General features: G+C 39.3%; 1 non-coding gene across 1 annotated transcript; it reads left to right on the plus strand.

The window, feature by feature from the left end:
- The first annotated feature begins 15048 nt into the window (after positions 1–15048).
- LOC145065119 (small nucleolar RNA R71) lies at positions 15049–15155 on the plus strand. Its single transcript, XR_013688270.1, has one exon. It is a non-coding gene; the product is annotated as a small nucleolar RNA R71 (small nucleolar RNA).
- The last annotated feature ends 1934 nt before the right edge of the window (positions 15156–17089 follow it).

Below are 17089 nucleotides of genomic sequence, written 5' to 3' on the forward strand. Positions count from 1 at the left end.
CTTAATTGGCTTTTTAAGTGCTATTGGGCCCTAGTGATCCATTAGTATTGTCATAAGGTCAAAGTAATCAAATGCGAGATGGGCCAACGTGTCTTTCGCATCCCCGATAGTCTGAAATAACTCACGGAAGCAGCACGACTTCATATTCCTCTTCTCCTCGTTTGTTAGGCTTATGAGTAATCAAAGTAAACAAATTCAGGTTGTTAATCAATGGTAAACAAGGTTGTTTGGATTAAGTGAGCGATAACGGGTGACGCCTCTAAGGATCGTTCGTAAGCTGTAGTTATAACTAGTCATTATTAATGTCTGATTATAACAACTCGCAAACCTTAATTAATCCAACACCACCCGAGTAATCAAGGAAGAGTAATCAAAAATCATTCATTCTGGCGGTATCACAATTTGAGAAATAATTGTATTTTATGTTTTTGGAAAACATCGGGTTTTCCGGGGAAGTTCAACATTTTGCACGTGTACGGTTAATACAAAGTTTTTTTTTTCAAATATACATGTGTTGAAATCATCATGCATATATTTACGGATCTTCACGCCTTTTTATAAACAATGGTCTTTTCAGAAAATATCGGATTTTCTGGGTTTTACAAACTACACAAAACATTTTGATCACAACATTGCTTATGAACTCACCAACATTCCATATGTTGACCATTTTCAAAATAACTTGTATTCTCAAGTAACAGGTAAGCCGAGGAATAAGTACCAAGTATGTTAGTGTGTTTTGTTTTTGGAAACTATCAAACAATTTATGTATGGATTTGTAATGTTAAAACAACGTACTTGATGTGAACAATTCCAGTTGTAATATATTGATGCATGGTGATGTTTATGTTATGATTCATATATATTCATTGTGATGATATTCAATTTAAATCACGCGAGCCCTTGGACGTTTCCGCCGTCTGGTTCGGGGGTGTGACATCGTGACCATGTATGGCTCATGTCGTGAGAGACGAAACTTTCATCGGGACTCTTTTTGAACCCCACGCCATGAAAATAAATGGCCACGCCGTGAGTACTGTGTAAACCAAAATTTTCTTCAAAAACTATTAAAAAAATTCGCTAGAACACTCATGTGACCCCATACTTGGTTTAAAATAGAAAATGAACGAGCGGCTAATCCTAAGAAGTAAAATCGAAAATGAAACAATAAAAATAAAATAAAAAGTTAAGAAAAATGCAAACCAAACTCGGTTGCCTCCCGATAAGCGCTTCTTTTGATGGAGTCATGATCCGAGCTCCTTCCCGCTCTATGTTGTGCCGGTTGGGAGCAAAATCTCATACCATAGTTTTTGCTAGGCGTACCCATGCATATCTTGAAAATTGGATCTTGAGAGTTTTTACCTGATTTTTATTTACATAAACACTACACCAACCCATTAGACGATATCCATGATCTTCGTAAACGTTTAGAAGATTTCCTCCCAGCCGATGAGGGAATGAGGCAAAAGATGTGACGGAGGACCCTCCAATATGGGTCCACCACGTCGCACCTCACGAGGGAATCCTCAACATAATCAGTTGGGGACACGCCTCTTAAACAGGTACAAAAGGATCCTTCTTCCTCACGAAGAAGGGGACATAATTCTCTCTTTCTTGTAATCTATTACAATCTCTCTCAGATCTCGCAAGCAGCCATGCATAACCAGATGTATGCGAGGCCTTACCAGATGCAGCAGCACATGGCTTACGATGGTATGCCATACTCATGCATGGACAACCCCATGCGAAGTGCAAGTTCCAACTTCAGCCATGAACTCCTACAGTACGAGATCCCACATACTGCGATGATACCAAACATGCCACAGTATGACGTCACTACAGAACCAGATGACCACATTGATAACTACGAGTGGACAATAACATATCTTAAGATGGATTTCTGCTTCACCTGCACGTATTTCCCTTGTACCTAAATAGGAAACGCATGCAAGTGGTTCAAGTCTCTAAGGCCAGACAGTATCTCAAGCTTTGAGCAGCTTAAATACCTTTTCTTCAACAACTTCATGCAATTGAAAAATGGAAAAGGAGATGCCAACTCTATGATGGCGTGCAAGCAAAAAGAAGGAGAATCTATCCGTGATTACTACGATCGGTTCACGCTTGCTACATTGAACGTCCCGGTACATGAAGAGTTCCTGGTGACAGGCGCCTTCGCCCAAGGTCTGCTTCCTGGACCCCTATCGAGGAAGATGCAAGGAACTGTTCCTAGATCCAGGGATGAAATCAAGTTCTGTGTGGAAAAATACATGCGTCAAATCAAGGGGGAAGAATGAAAAGAGGCCAATCTCAAAGCCGTAGCTAACGCCTATCTCAAACAGGATGAAATGGTGCCCCGTCCAAGTCCAGTTTAGCAAGAGAAACAAGATGGCAACCAACAGAGACATAACCGCCATTCCAGGCACATGTCACGGTGGTATATAACATTCAACATGGATGATAGCAGGAGTAGTTATAACGATGTCCATGCAATCAATAAGACTCCATCCAAGGAGAACAAAGACAAGACCAAGTTCTGTGAGTATCATCGAAGCAAAATGCATGACACCAACGAGTGCACATTATTGAAGCGGGAGATTGATGAGAAACAAATAGTGGGAAATATAGTCGACATAGCAAAATACGTCAGGGAAAAATTCGATGGGGATAAGCACCATCTCAAAAATCAAAAGGATGGGGTCAATGATAACGAAAGAAGGGATGAAATACTTACCATCATAGGGCCCCGCCATGTAGCAACCGCCGGAGCTAGAGCATGGGCGCGTAGGTATACCATCAAAACATTCTCAATATAGCATTTCCAACGCATGATCCTGTTGGATTATGTGTCTAAACCCATAACTATAATTGGTATGTACTTGACCTGACAGTAGCATGATCCTTTTGGGTTGCCTTCACTAGAGCAATTTGATAGGATGGATATTTGAGAAAGAGGTTATTTGTGATTTACTAATATATTATAAGAATAATAAATTAATTGAGAAATCATATTATTTAATTAGTATTGATCAAGAATTAATTTGGTGATCAAAAGAGACTGACTAAATTTACAGGGACTGATTAAGTAAATCAGTAATACTTATAGTTTGGGCCAATGATCCATGTTGATTAGTGATGGACTAAATCCATGTGAGAGTCCATGGAGAGTTAGTCCAAAGGGCTTATCATATGGATCATTTGAATACCTAAAGGCTTAGGTAAATTTGGGTTTTTGTATGAAACCCTAAGGATTCCACACTACAAATTGAACCCTTGCACTCCCAAAATCATACAGGTACTCCAAGGTGGAACCCTAGCCGTTTTTGGTGCCTCCTAGCCTCACTCTCATTATCCTCCATTTGCTTTTGGTGTTTGTAACTTGTTAGAGGTATCACACTTGAGGTACTAAGCTCTTGAAAGGCGAAAGAACTACAAGCTACAACTAAGAGGTATTCATCAAACTAGTTTTTTTTTGTTGTAAATCTCTAATTGTATGCTGGTTAGGGTTTATGCTTTGAATGAAATGAAATTACATGTATAACTTGAGAAAACTTGGATCCAAAGCATTAGAGTTGTATGTGCACCATATGATTGTTATAGTGCTTAAAACCCATAAATGGTATCAGAGCCTAGGGTGTTTTCTGTTATATTGATGCAATTGTGTTATTTTCAAAGCTAAAAAAACTTCATTTTTTGCCTTTGACTACTGGACTCGACGAGTCCCATGAGGAAACTCGACGAGTCCATGCCATGAATTCGACGAGTCCCATGAGGGAACTCAACGAGTCCATGCCATGAACTCGACGAGTTGGATCATCTGTTTGCAGTTTTTTGAGTTTCTTGGCCAGATTGGATTAGGATCATTACCACAAACTATTTTGTATCATAAAATTCGATTTTTCTGATAAGGTAATGATTATCCTCATCCAATTAAATGATGATTGTCAAATTTTAAGATAATTAGTTGATTTTGTGAAAAACTAATTATTTGTAGAATTTGAATCATCTTGCTATATGAAATTAGATTAGGACACTTTTGTGATATAGTTAATTATATGATTATTTTTAATTGTTGTCAAATTGATCCAAGAGTTTTGAAAAGGTTTCAAAATTTTTCCTCAAGTTTTGGAATTTAAAAGGTTTCAATTTTGAAATATTAAATTCTAAATCCCTAGTAATTTCAAAAGGTTCATAAGTGCACCTCTTGGTTTTGTAACTTAAAATTTAATTAAATAGCCTAAATTTTGAAACCTTAAATTTAGAACCTTGATATTTTGAATAGTTCAAATTACACTCTTATGGTTTTATTAAATTAATTAAGTGTTTAATTAAAAGAGAAAATTAATAAATCCATAATGACATGGTTTAAGTTTAATTAAATTAAAAGTCTAATTTATTAATAGATTAAACCACTTAGTATTTTAAATATATAAAAAATACTCCCTTATACTATATAAAATTAAAAGTCTAATATATTATATATGTATGAGTTAAAAGTGTTGGATTGGTGTCTAAGCCTGTAACTATATTTGGTAAGTAGTTGACCCGGTTGTGCATGGTCGTTTTGGGTTGCCTTCACCAAAGCAACATGATATGATGATTTATGAATAAAGAGGTTATTATGATTTATTAATATGTTATATGAATAATATATTAATGCAGAAATCATATAAATAAATTAATATTAGACAATGATTAATTAAGAAATTAATCATGTGGCTAAAAGAGATTAATTTAATAATAGGGACTTAAACTGTAAAATGTGTGATAGTTGAGTATTGGGCTGAGGAGCCTCTTGGACTAGGCATGGACGAAATTAGGATGTGTCCATCCTTAATTTCGGTCATAAGGCCCTATTCCAGAAGCTTCCTTGGATAACTTTAGGCCTAAGTTGTCCATTAGGGTTTTTGACTGAAACCCTAGCAGCTCTAGTATAAATAGGACCCCTAGGCTACAAAAATCAGCTACCCTATTCCTAAGAGTGCAAGAGTCGAATTCAAGAGCCTCAACCTCTCTCCAAGATCATTCTTTTGTTATTGGTTTTTGATGTGTGTAAATTCAACTAGTTTTATCCCTACTTTTTATTAATAATTTGAGCACACAAAGGCAGTGAACCTGTCTTTAAGTGGTATAGATTGATAAGTAAGGTATCGAACTCAGGGAGCGGAAATTAAACTAATAGCTAATTTTAACTAAAATAAATAATAAAAGTAAATGGTTTTTCTCTAGTTTTGCAAGACTAGAAACTTAACAAATTAAATTTAACTAATTAACTAAAGCAACAACTATTCACCAAATTTGATAAAGATGTTTCTATTTAGGTTCAACCAATTCACTCCTATGGTTATTTAAGTTAAGATAGATTAATTGCTATTGGTTACCAATGATAATAGTTAGGTTCATGTTCATTACTCCTAACCCTTAGACAATTAACTAATTTAAGCGTTGATCAAGTGTTTAAACTAATTAATTCCCTAGATTAATTATTTGGGTTAAATAAGATTTGTAATGGTCAATTAAGTTATTAATTCAATTAACCTCTTGTTGGTGGTTTCTCAACAAGCTCACACATTAATCTTCCTATTTTCTTATTAATCTTAGTTTCATAATCATTACTTCCAAGCATACGTTTTAGCATTCACATAGACATATGAGGTTAACAATTAAGTGATGTTCATGCAACCTAATTGCCTTCCAATTAACAGAAAATAGTAGTGATTAACACATAAGGTTCTTTAACAAACTTAATTTAACAAATCACCAATAGACAATTAAACAAAATTCAATAATTAAACCATAGGAGTTCTTTGGTATTCCCCAAACAGAAACAAAAACAAGTTTAGCTCATAGTTGTAGTAGAAACAAACAAAGAAACAAAGTTTAAGAAAGCAAACATGTTTAATTCCTAAGTCTAAGTGGTAGAATTGACCTAATTGCTTGAATTCTTCCAACTCTTGAAGCTTAGGGTTCTTCAATGCCTTCTGAACCTTTTTGTCGCAGGTAATTCTCCAAAATTCGCCAGAAGTTATATCCCAAGTGATCAGGATTCGTCTTATAAAGATATCTCAAAACAGAGGCTACTCGGCGAGTAGCAGAATCAACTCGCCGAGTAGGTCAATACTTATCCGTCTTCAGGTTAGCAGTCGTACATATCTTCTAGAATCTCATCGTGTACTCGTCGAGTAGGGCCGAGGTACTCGCCGAGTAGGTCATTCTTGGCACCCTTTAACCTTCTCTTGCTTTCCTTTTCTCCTTTTTACATCCAAGCATATCTTTTGGCTGAAAACACAATTCAAAGCATTTTAAGTACCTTTTGTCCAAATTATTCTCATAATTAACCAAAAATAACTAAGAATATATGTTAAATAATTAACTAATTATGCACATATCAAAATACCCCACACTTGACTTTTGCTTGCCCCCAAGCAAAACTATGTTTTAAACACATTAAAATCACATTAATAATTCCAATCCTTCCCAGCCATTATGCCAAGACCGCAACGCATGCATTTGTGTCTAATTCCTAAAAACCCCCCCATACTCCAAATACTCACAATCCTCATAAACATTCGCCCACTCACCCCGAACTATGCTCATCTTATGCAACCCTCCGAATCCATCCTCAGAAAACCTCTTTACCCTCAAGGTATTTTTAATTGAGCAACCCAAGCATACATAATCTAGATAATTACAATTAATGATACCACATTGGAGCTCTTTGGAATTCTTCACTTCTTTGACATTTGATCTTTGATATCTTCAAATTCACCAACTTTGTTGCTTGATTTTTGGTATCTTCAACTTTTTGAATTTCTTCGAATTTCCGATCTTCATATTTGACATTTGACTTTGATGCTCCAAAAATTCTTCAAACTTTTTCTTGTAATTCTCTCTTTTTCTTTTCTTTTTTTTTTTTTTTTACATGTATTCCTCATTTTTTTCACTCAAATCCCTACATGCTTAAGCAGGGGCGCTCAATCTCAACCTTTATTGGCTAATGATAAAAATCTTCCTGGATACATTTCAGGTTTAGGCTGCTAAACATATTGCATCCCTCAGGCTGAGCAGGGTCGTGTTTTTGTCTCATGATTTCACTGGAATAAGGAAGCCACAAATGCACTAGAACGTGTATAGGCTCAACTAAACATTTGGGTTCTCATGCAATTATTAACACAACTTTAATATGGAATCCTAATTTTTACCAAAATTTTCTAATTTAAGACCTAAGCATTTTAAATATTCAACAAGTTAAACATTAGCCTAAATTAAGATTCTAAGTGTTCTAAGATGTGACTAACCCCCTACCCCACACTTATTTTATGCAATGCCCTCATTGCATATTATAACAAAAAAAATGCAATTAGAGAGAAAGTTAGAACAAACTCCCCTGGGGTAGCAGTCGCTAGGTTGACACTCTCGTCTTCAACTCCATCTTCTAGTGACTTTAACCATGGGAACAGCTCATCCATGGCATGGGTGTCATAAGTCTCGTGTGGTTGATAGCTCGAAAACTCCAAGGAAAATTGGTTATTGCACAAGTCGCAGTAGTAGTGCACAAAGAATGTATGAATGGCACATGAACAATAACCAGAACAAAGAAAAATTCCTCCTGCAGCAGGCTACTCGGCGAGTATGCGAGGAAACTCGGCGAGTAGGATGTATCGGACAAGCAGATCGCACAGAAGCAGATGTACTCGCCGAGTAGTATTAGTGCACTCGGCGAGTAGAGCATATAATTCCAGAAATTGTCTAATTGCTGGCTTTCTTTACTCTAGTGTTGTCATGCAAATATAAATGCACTCTCCAAGAACTCTCTAAACAGCAGCACTCTAATAAATTCTCGATTAGTACGGACTCAACCCTAGGAACAAAACTTCATAAGCATCCCTAAAAGCTCTCATTCCTCGCTTGACCATTCCTAAATAGCATGCATCCTAGCTTCAATACCTGAAAAGAAAACTAACAGTAACACTAAAATTCAAACCACTTCACCAAGTCCCAAGTTCACAATTGTTTTTTTTTTTTTTTTTTTTTTTTTTTTTTTTTTTTTTTTTTAAAAACAAACATCACAAACAAAACAAATAAAAATAAAATCTTCATTCCTCATCGTCCATCCCAGCTCCTCCAGCTCCACTTCCACCTTCTCCACTCCTTCGTTGCATCCGTTCGTCCCAATTCATTATGTACGGATAACCGGGTCCCGGCCGCGGGGCAATGTGCATTTGTTGGAAAAGATAATCAAAGGATTGATTGGTGTAATTGACTCCTTGCCCTATATCATCCAAGTATCGCCGATACTCCACTTGGTTCCACCCTTCGTTATCCTCCACCGGAATCACCGGTGGGTCTTCACGTACCCGCTCGTTCCTTGGCCTAACCCGCCTTCCGGGCTCTTCTGGGACCGCCGGCTCATCTTCATTTGGAATAGTAAAGGAATCACCAAATTTCTCCACTATCCGAGCCCTCCTATAGAGTGCCGTATTGAACGGAGGAGGGTGGATAACCGTTAGCATTTGGGCTTGCGGTAATTCCAAAATCCCAAATGATCGCGCGAGCCTCGTGATGAACATACCCCCATTAATCTTTGAATTAATTTTTTCCTTAACTGCTCCCTCCGCAAGAAATTTAGCAATGCAATATGGGAGGTCGCAGAAAACATCGGGGGTGATGATACTCCACATATAAAAGATATCAAGGGTGGGAACTTTATCCCCATCCTTTCGCATGTTGATTGTGCTTGCAATGAATCGGTGAATGAGTCGATGGATTGGAGAACGAATATGCCCTTCTTGAGCAGTGGAAGGTATATAGACCCGGTTAGCAATTGTACTCCACCATGTTGATGCCACCACCCCCTCGGGAAGTTCTTTGAGGGTATTTTCCAAGAAGGCTTCAAAGTAGTCCGTCATCGCCATATCTTGATCGTAGATGCCCAACCGCCAAGAGAACTCAACCATGCTGCATTGTCGCATCTCTCCTCCCAAAGAAAACGAGATCGTGTTTGGATTGTAATATTCACTCCCACCTCGGAATGAAATAGTAGCAAAGAATTCCCAGCACAACTCCGCATATACTGGCTCTTGTATTTTAAATAATTGCAGCCAACCATCACAAGTGATGTTGGCATAACCCAAGTTACAATCTTTTACCAAATATGGAGTAAGTTCCTCTTCCAAGCCGACATTACCCATCCATCCCCAATCCACTGCAGTGGGCAAGTGAATTTCTTTCTGTCGCAGCGCTTCCAACCTGTTTAGGGCTCGAGTTTTGGAGGATTTAGAGGTAATTTGTTGAAAAGCTAACCATGGCATATCACCATGGCCTCCTCCTCTTGATGATTGTCCTCTCCTTGCCATGCTCCCTGTAAAAACATAACAAAAACACAACAACAAACAACACCCCATAAATAAAACAGAAAATTTTTCATCTTTGCGAGACCTACTCGCCGAGTACGCGAGCATACTCGCCGAGTAGTATGAACACTCGGACAGATTCGAAATTGAAGCTGTGTAGTCTGTGAATTAGTCCAATTTATCCATAGGGGTTTGTCGTAATTGTGTTTCTAACCACATATGTTGAAGAAATTACACCAAATATCCCCTAATTCATGAGTAAATCAAAGCCCTAGAAATTGTGAAAAACTCCCCAAATCCGAAAATATACCAAATGTGGGGAAATAGGTGACAAAGACTGGACCTTTCATGAAATTAAAGAGTAAAAATGTTACCTTGGTGCTTGAATTAAGAGAAATTAGAAGAAAATTGACTAGATCTTGAGGAACTTCTTGGGAGGTGGCTGAGAGAAACTGCTCGGCGAGTATGGGGGTGAAGTGTTGAACAAAAGCAGTTTTTTACAGATTTTATTTTACTGGGTTTAAACCGTATACTCGCCGAGTATAATGGATATACTCGCCGAGTACGGACGCGTGTTGTGAAGTTTTAGCTGTATACGAGCATCTACTCGCCGAGTATAACCGATATACTCGCCGAGTATATGTCTCAGATTGAAAAAAATTTACATTTTTGCCAATTTTACTATGTGATTTCCTTTATTTTAGCCTTTCCACCCCACACTTTCAGTAGAGCTTGTCCTCAAGCAATTAGAGAAGTAGAATGAATGACTAGAATTGAAAAAAAAACAATACGAAAAATAAAGAAGGGAAAAAAATGCAAACGTGAAGCTCGGGTTGCCTCCCGAGAAGCGCTTCTTTTGATGGAGTCATTAGCTGGACTCCGCCCCTTTTATGTTTTTGCGATTCCGCACAGCAGGAGCTCCTCCATTCCTTCATTGCGGGGGACTCCTTCTTCATATTTCTTCACTCGATGGCCATTGACTTTAAATGGCGTGCCATCTCTCGAGATCAATTCAATAGCCCCATGAGGAAACACCGTCTTGACTACAAAGGGACCATCCCACCTGGATTTAAGTTTTCCCGAGAAGAGTTTTAGGCGGGAATTGAAGAGTAGTACTTTTTGGCCTTCATGGATGTCCTTGCTTTTGATTCTTAGGTCATGCCATCTCTTGGTCTTTTCTTTATAAAGCCATGAGCTAGAATAGGCTTCATTTCGTAGTTCTTCAAGGGCATTCATTTGCATTAAGCGGTTTGTCTTCATTTCTTCCATGTCAAAGTTACATCTTTTTAGCGCCCAATATGCCTGGTGCTCGATTTCAACCGGTAAATGGCATTGCTTTCCATAAACTAACCTATATGGTGTAGTACCAATAGGTGTTTTGAAAGCGGTACGGAACGCCCATAGCGCGTCATCCAATTTATCCGACCATTCCTTGCGATTACTTCCCACCGACTTCTCCAAGATACGCTTCAAAGCTCGATTGGTAACTTCCGTTTGCCCACTCGTTTGCGGGTGGTATGATGTGGAGAACTTATGGGTTACCCCATATTTCTTGAGCACCTTGTCCAATTGATCATTGGCAAAGTGTGTACCACGGTCACTAATTAAGGCCTTTGGAACACCAAACCGGGAGAATAGTCTTTTCAAGAAGCGTACCACTACCCGTCCGTCGTTTGTAGGTAAAGCCTGCGCCTCCGCCCATTTTGACACATAATCCACCGCCACGAGAATGTACTTGTTTCCTTTGGATGTGGGGAATGGCCCCATGAAGTCTATGCCCCACACGTCGAACACCTCGCACACTTGAATGCTATGTTGTGGCATTTCATTACGGGAGGAAATGTTTCCCACCCTTTGGCAAGCATCACATTCTTTGACATATTGGGCTGCATCTTTGAAGATTGTTGGCCAATAAAACCCAATGTCAAAGATCTTCTTCGCGGTATAGTGTGCGCCATGATGTCCTCCCGTGGGTCCGCTATGGCATTGCTCTAGTATTTTTCGACTCTCCTTTCCGAACACACATCTTCTTATAATCCCGTCCGCGCAACTTCGGAAGAGGTATGGATCGTCCCAAAAGTAATATTTGATCTCCGAAAAGAATTTCTTCTTTTGCTGACTACTATACTCCTTCGGGATGTAATTTGTAGCTAAGTAGTTAGCTATATCCGCGAACCATGGTTCCTCTCCCACGGACACCATAATGTATTCATCCGGGAAGTCATCTCCATCTTTATCTTCTTGCAATGCCGGGTTCTCGAGCCTAGATAAATGATCGGCAGCTACGTTCTCCATTCCCTTCTTATCTCGTATCTCTATATCGAATTCTTGAAGAAGCAGCACCCATCGTATTAGTCTTGGCTTGGCATCCTGTTTGGAAAACAAATACTTGATAGCCGAGTGGTCAGTAAAAACGGTGGTTTTAGATAAAACCAAATAAGGGCGAAATTTATCGAAAGCATAAACTACGGCTAACAGTTCTTTTTCAGTAGTGGTATAATTCTCTTGGGCAGGATTCAAGGTCTTGCTTGCATAATAAATGGGTTGAAAATGCTTGTCAACCCTTTGTCCAAGGACGGCTCCTAGTGCATAGTCACTCGCATCACACATGATCTCGAAGGGTAAGTTCCAATTTGGTGCTATAATGATTGGGGCATTAGTTAATTTTTCTTTTAAAAAGTCAAATGCCTCTAAACACTCTTTAGTGAAATTAAAGGGTGCATCTTTTAACAATAATTGTGTTAGAGGTTTCGTAATTTTAGAAAAATCTTTAATAAAACGCCGGTAAAAGCCTGCGTGTCCCAAAAAGCTTCTAATGCCCTTCACATTAGTTGGCGGGGGTAATTTAGCGATGGTGTCTATCTTTGCCCGATCCACCTCAATCCCCTTTTTAGAGACTTTATGTCCCAATACTATACCCTCCTTGACCATGAAATGACACTTTTCCCAATTTAGGACCAAGTCGGTTTTCTCACATCTAGCAAGCATCGAGTCAAGATTTGTAAGGCAGTCATTAAAAGAAGATCCAAATACAGAGAAATCATCCATAAAGACCTCCATGAATTTCTCCACCATATCATGGAATATGGCGGTCATGCACCTTTGAAATGTCGCAGGTGCATTGCATAAGCCAAATGGCATGCGTCTATAGGCGAAGGTCCCACTGGGGCATGTAAAGGTGGTTTTTTCTTGGTCCATTGGGTCTATGGGTATTTGGAAATACCCGGAAAACCCGTCTAAGAAGCAATAATAGCTATGGCCCGAAAGTCTCTCTAACATTTGGTCTATGAAAGGAAGGGGGAAATGGTCTTTGCGAGTGGCATCGTTTAGCTTGCGATAATCGATACACACTCGCCAACCGGTTACCGTTCGCGTTGGAATTAACTCATTCTTCTCGTTGGTAATGACCGTCATTCCTCCTTTCTTGGGCACCACCTGGACCGGACTCACCCATGGGCTATCGGAGATGGAGTAGATGATTCCTGCATCCAAAAGCTTTACCACCTCCTTCTTGACGACTTCTTGCATGTTCGGGTTTAATCTTCTTTGATGTTGCACCACCGGTCTGGCTCCTTCTTCTAAGTTTATTTTGTGAGAGCAGTAGGATGGACTTATTCCCTTTATGTCGGAGATGCTCCACGCGATGGCTTTCTTCCTTTTCTTCAGTACCCGTACAAGCTCTTCCTTTTCTGTCTTGGAGAGATCTGAGGCTATAATTACTGGCTTCTGATTTCCTTCTTCCAGAAAGGCGTATTCCAGATGGTTAGGCAGTGTTTTGAGCTCCAATTTAGTGTTCATAGTGGCGTACTCGCCGAGTGCAGGTATGGTACTCGGCGAGTTCATGGCGGCATTTGCGACTGCTGACTTTTCTTCAGGTGTACTCGGCGAGTAGATCGGGTCTACTCGGCGAGTAGGGCTTTCAGCTTGGTTTTTGAGTTCTTCATACTCTGCTTCCTCCAACAGTCTTTCAATCTCTAGTAAATCTTTCTCTGGATCAAATACTTCTTCAAAAGCTGCAACCTTGCTGGAATCTTCAGGTATGTCTCCTTCCAATAACTCGTCAAGCATGTCGATTGAGAACGCCGTGTCGTCACTACTCCTTGAGTACTTCATGGCTTGGTCTACCCCGAATGTTACTGAGTCATCCCCAACTCGCAATGTGAGCTTTGAGTCTCTCATGTCTACGATGGCGCTAGCGGTGTTGAGGAAGGGTCTTCCAAGGATGATTGGTACTTGCGGATCCGCCTCGATGTCAAGAATGATGAAGTCAGCCGGGAAGACAAACTTGTCTACTTTCACTAATAGATCTTCACATATGCCTCTTGGGAAAGTAACCGTCTTGTTTGCTAAATGAATTGCCATCCGAATTGGCTTTGGCTCTGGGAGGTCCAGCTTTTTGAAGAACGAGTATGGCATAAGGTTTACACTCGCTCCCGAATCAGCTAAAGCATGAATTGCTGCCAAGTATCCAAATTGGCAAGGTAAAGTTAAGCTCCCCGGATCACCCTTCTTCTTTGGTAGTTTGTTTAGCATGGCTGCGGAGCAATTCTCATTCAATACTACTTTCTGCACCTCTTCCATCTTTCTTCTATTAGTGAGGAGTTCCTTAAGGAACTTTGCGTACTTGGGCATTTGCATGACGGCTTCGATGAAAGGAATGTTTATTTGAAGAGTTTTAATATGATCAAGGAATTTCTGATACTCCTCTTCCTGCTTCTCCTTCTTGGCTCGGGCTGGGTACGGCATTGGAGGCTGGTAAGGTTTGACGGGTGGCTGATCATGCGGTTTTTCAGATGTACTCGCCGAGTACATCGGTCCTACTCGGCGAGTAGATCTCTCAGATTGTGAATGTTGGTTCTCAGCTTGTGCTTCCGTTTCTTCCTTCTGTGAGTCCTTATTCTCTTCAGTACGAATGGGGGCCAGGGGAGTAATAACCTTCCCACTTCTTGTGGTAATAATGTTCACTTGCGCGCCTCGTGGGTTGTTCTCGGTTTTGCTAGGAAGTTCACCCGGTGACCTTTGGTTTATTTGTTGAGCGAGTTGCCCAAGCTGAGTTTCTATATTATGGATGGATGCTTGCTGATTCCTGAGCATTGTTCTTGTTTCTTGGATAGCAGCATCGTGGTCACTGTGTCTTTTCTCGGAAGCAGCCACAAATTTAGTTAGCATCTCTTCCAAGCTTGGCTTCTTCTCTTGCACCGGCTCCTCTTTTTGGTAGAATCCTCTCCCTTTTTGCCTATACTTCTCCTCCTTGGCCTTCTTGTACTCTTCATAAGGCAACCACTCCTTCTTCTGTCTTCGCCAGTCTTCATCATATCGGTCACCGCTCGAATAGCATGCTTGTGCCTTTTTGTTGCCGTGCTCATCCAAATCACAATCTCTAGTGAGGTGAGGTCCATTGCAATTCTCGCAACCCACCCGTATGGCATGGATCGTTTGATCCATTTTATCCATTCTTCTATCCATGGTTTTTAACATGGCCATGACCGCGGATAAATCTTCAGTAGCAGCATATGCGGCTCCCCTCGTGACATCATTCCTTGGGTTGTGGTATTCTCTAGAGTGTTTAGAGAATTCTTCAATTAATTCTTTGATTACCGGGGGTGGCTTCTTCGTAAGTGGGCCCTGTGAGTCTAGCAGCTGCCGGGTCGTAACATTGACTCCATCATAAAAGATGGACACTTCTTGTTGGCTATTTAGATCATGGTGTGGGCAATTTCGTAGTAGACTTTTGTACCTCTCCCATGCTTCATACAACGACTCCCCAGCTTGTTGTTCAAAATTTGCAATGGCCTTCTTGAGCTTGGCTATTTTTGATGGTGGGCAAAAGTGATCTATAAATTCTTCCTTCATTTTGGCCCAAGTAGTGACTGACCCAGGAGGAAGTGATTTGAGCCAGTCTTTAGCAGCACCCTTGAAGGTTACTGGAAGCATCCTAAGCAGCTGAGTTTCGCGGGTAACATTTGGAATGTTGAAGTAATCAGCAACATCATTTACTTCATCCAAATGTTTGTAGGCGTCTTCATGATCTTTCCCGTGGAAAGGTATCTCCTTGAGTGAAGCTAGGATATGACCTTTTAGTTCAAAGGTGGCAGTTGCGGGAATTGCGGGTTGCACAAGTCCCGGGCCATGGTCGTCGCGCATCCTCTTCTTCCATTCTCCCATGGGAATTTCATCAATGTTAGCCATAGTGAATGCTAATTCTTCCTCCTCTTCGGTGTCTTGCTCGTAAGTTGCCTCGTCTTCTTCCTCGGTTTCGTATCTAATTTCTTCTTGAATTGGTTCTTCAATTATTAAGGAAGCGCTTGAAGCTCCGGATTTGCTGCTCTTCTTTTTTCCGAAAACAGTCTTCAAGTTGGACAATGGTGATTTCTTTGGTGTGCTTGAACTCTCCACGTCCTTCCCTTTGTTTCTTTTCAATTCGGATTCGGGGTCTTCAAACGGGGGTACCAGTGGTGTGTTTGCTCCTCTGGTCATGAAAGTCCTGAAATTAATCAAATAAAAGCGTAAAAAGAACAAAAAAAAATTTGCAAACAACTAAAAGAAAAAGAAAAAAAAATTCTAAATGAGCTGTTACTCGCCGAGTAGTCGCGAGTGCACTCGGCGAGTAGCAGTGATTTTTCAAAAAAAATTTCTAAGTTTTAAATCTAACTAAAACAGATACTAAAACCTAATTGCTATTTACTAAACTGCAATAAATGAACTTTATGCAAGTAAACTCACACAAAGGATCGAAAAAATTAGGAATTAGCTTAATTATTTAGAACCGTTCCCCGGCAACGGCGCCAAAAACTTGATGTGTGTAAATTCAACTAGTTTTATCCCTACTTTTTATTAATAATTTGAGCACACAAAGGCAGTGAACCTGTCTTTAAGTGGTATAGATTGATAAGTAAGGTATCGAACTCAGGGAACGGAAATTAAACTAATAGCTAATTTTAACTAAAATAAATAATAAAAGTAAATGGTTTTTCTCTAGTTTTGCAAGACTAGAAACTTAACAAATTAAATTTAACTAATTAACTAAAGCAACAACTATTCACCAAATTTGATAAAGATGTTTCTATTTAGGTTCAACCAATTCACTCCTATGGTTATTTAAGTTAAGATAGATTAATTGCTATTGGTTACCAATGATAATAGTTAGGTTCATGTTCATTACTCCTAACCCTTAGACAATTAACTAATTTAAGCGTTGATCAAGTGTTTAAACTAATTAATTCCCTAGATTAATTATTTGGGTTAAATAAGATTTGTAATGGTCAATTAAGTTATTAATTCAATTAACCTCTTGTTGGTGGTTTCTCAACAAGCTCACACATTAATCTTCCTATTTTCTTATTAATCTTAGTTTCATAATCATTACTTCCAAGCATACGTTTTAGCATTCACATAGACATATGAGGTTAACAATTAAGTGATGTTCATGCAACCTAATTGCCTTCCAATTAACAGAAAATAGTAGTGATTAACACATAAGGTTCTTTAACAAACTTAATTTAACAAATCACCAATAGACAATTAAACAAAATTCAATAATTAAACCATAGGAGTTCTTTGGTATTCCCCAAACAGAAACAAAAACAAGTTTAGCTCATAGTTGTAGTAGAAACAAACAAAGAAACAAAGTTTAAGAAAGCAAACATGTTTAATTCCTAAGTCTAAGTGGTAGAATTGACCTAATTGCTTGAATTCTTCCAACTCTTGAAGCTTAGGGTTCTTCAATGCCTTCTGAACCT

This window comes from Lactuca serriola, chromosome 7 (assembly GCF_051521515.1).
Source record: "Lactuca serriola cultivar US96UC23 chromosome 7, Lser_US96UC23_V15, whole genome shotgun sequence".
NCBI classification, from domain to species: Eukaryota; Viridiplantae; Streptophyta; class Magnoliopsida; order Asterales; family Asteraceae; genus Lactuca; species Lactuca serriola.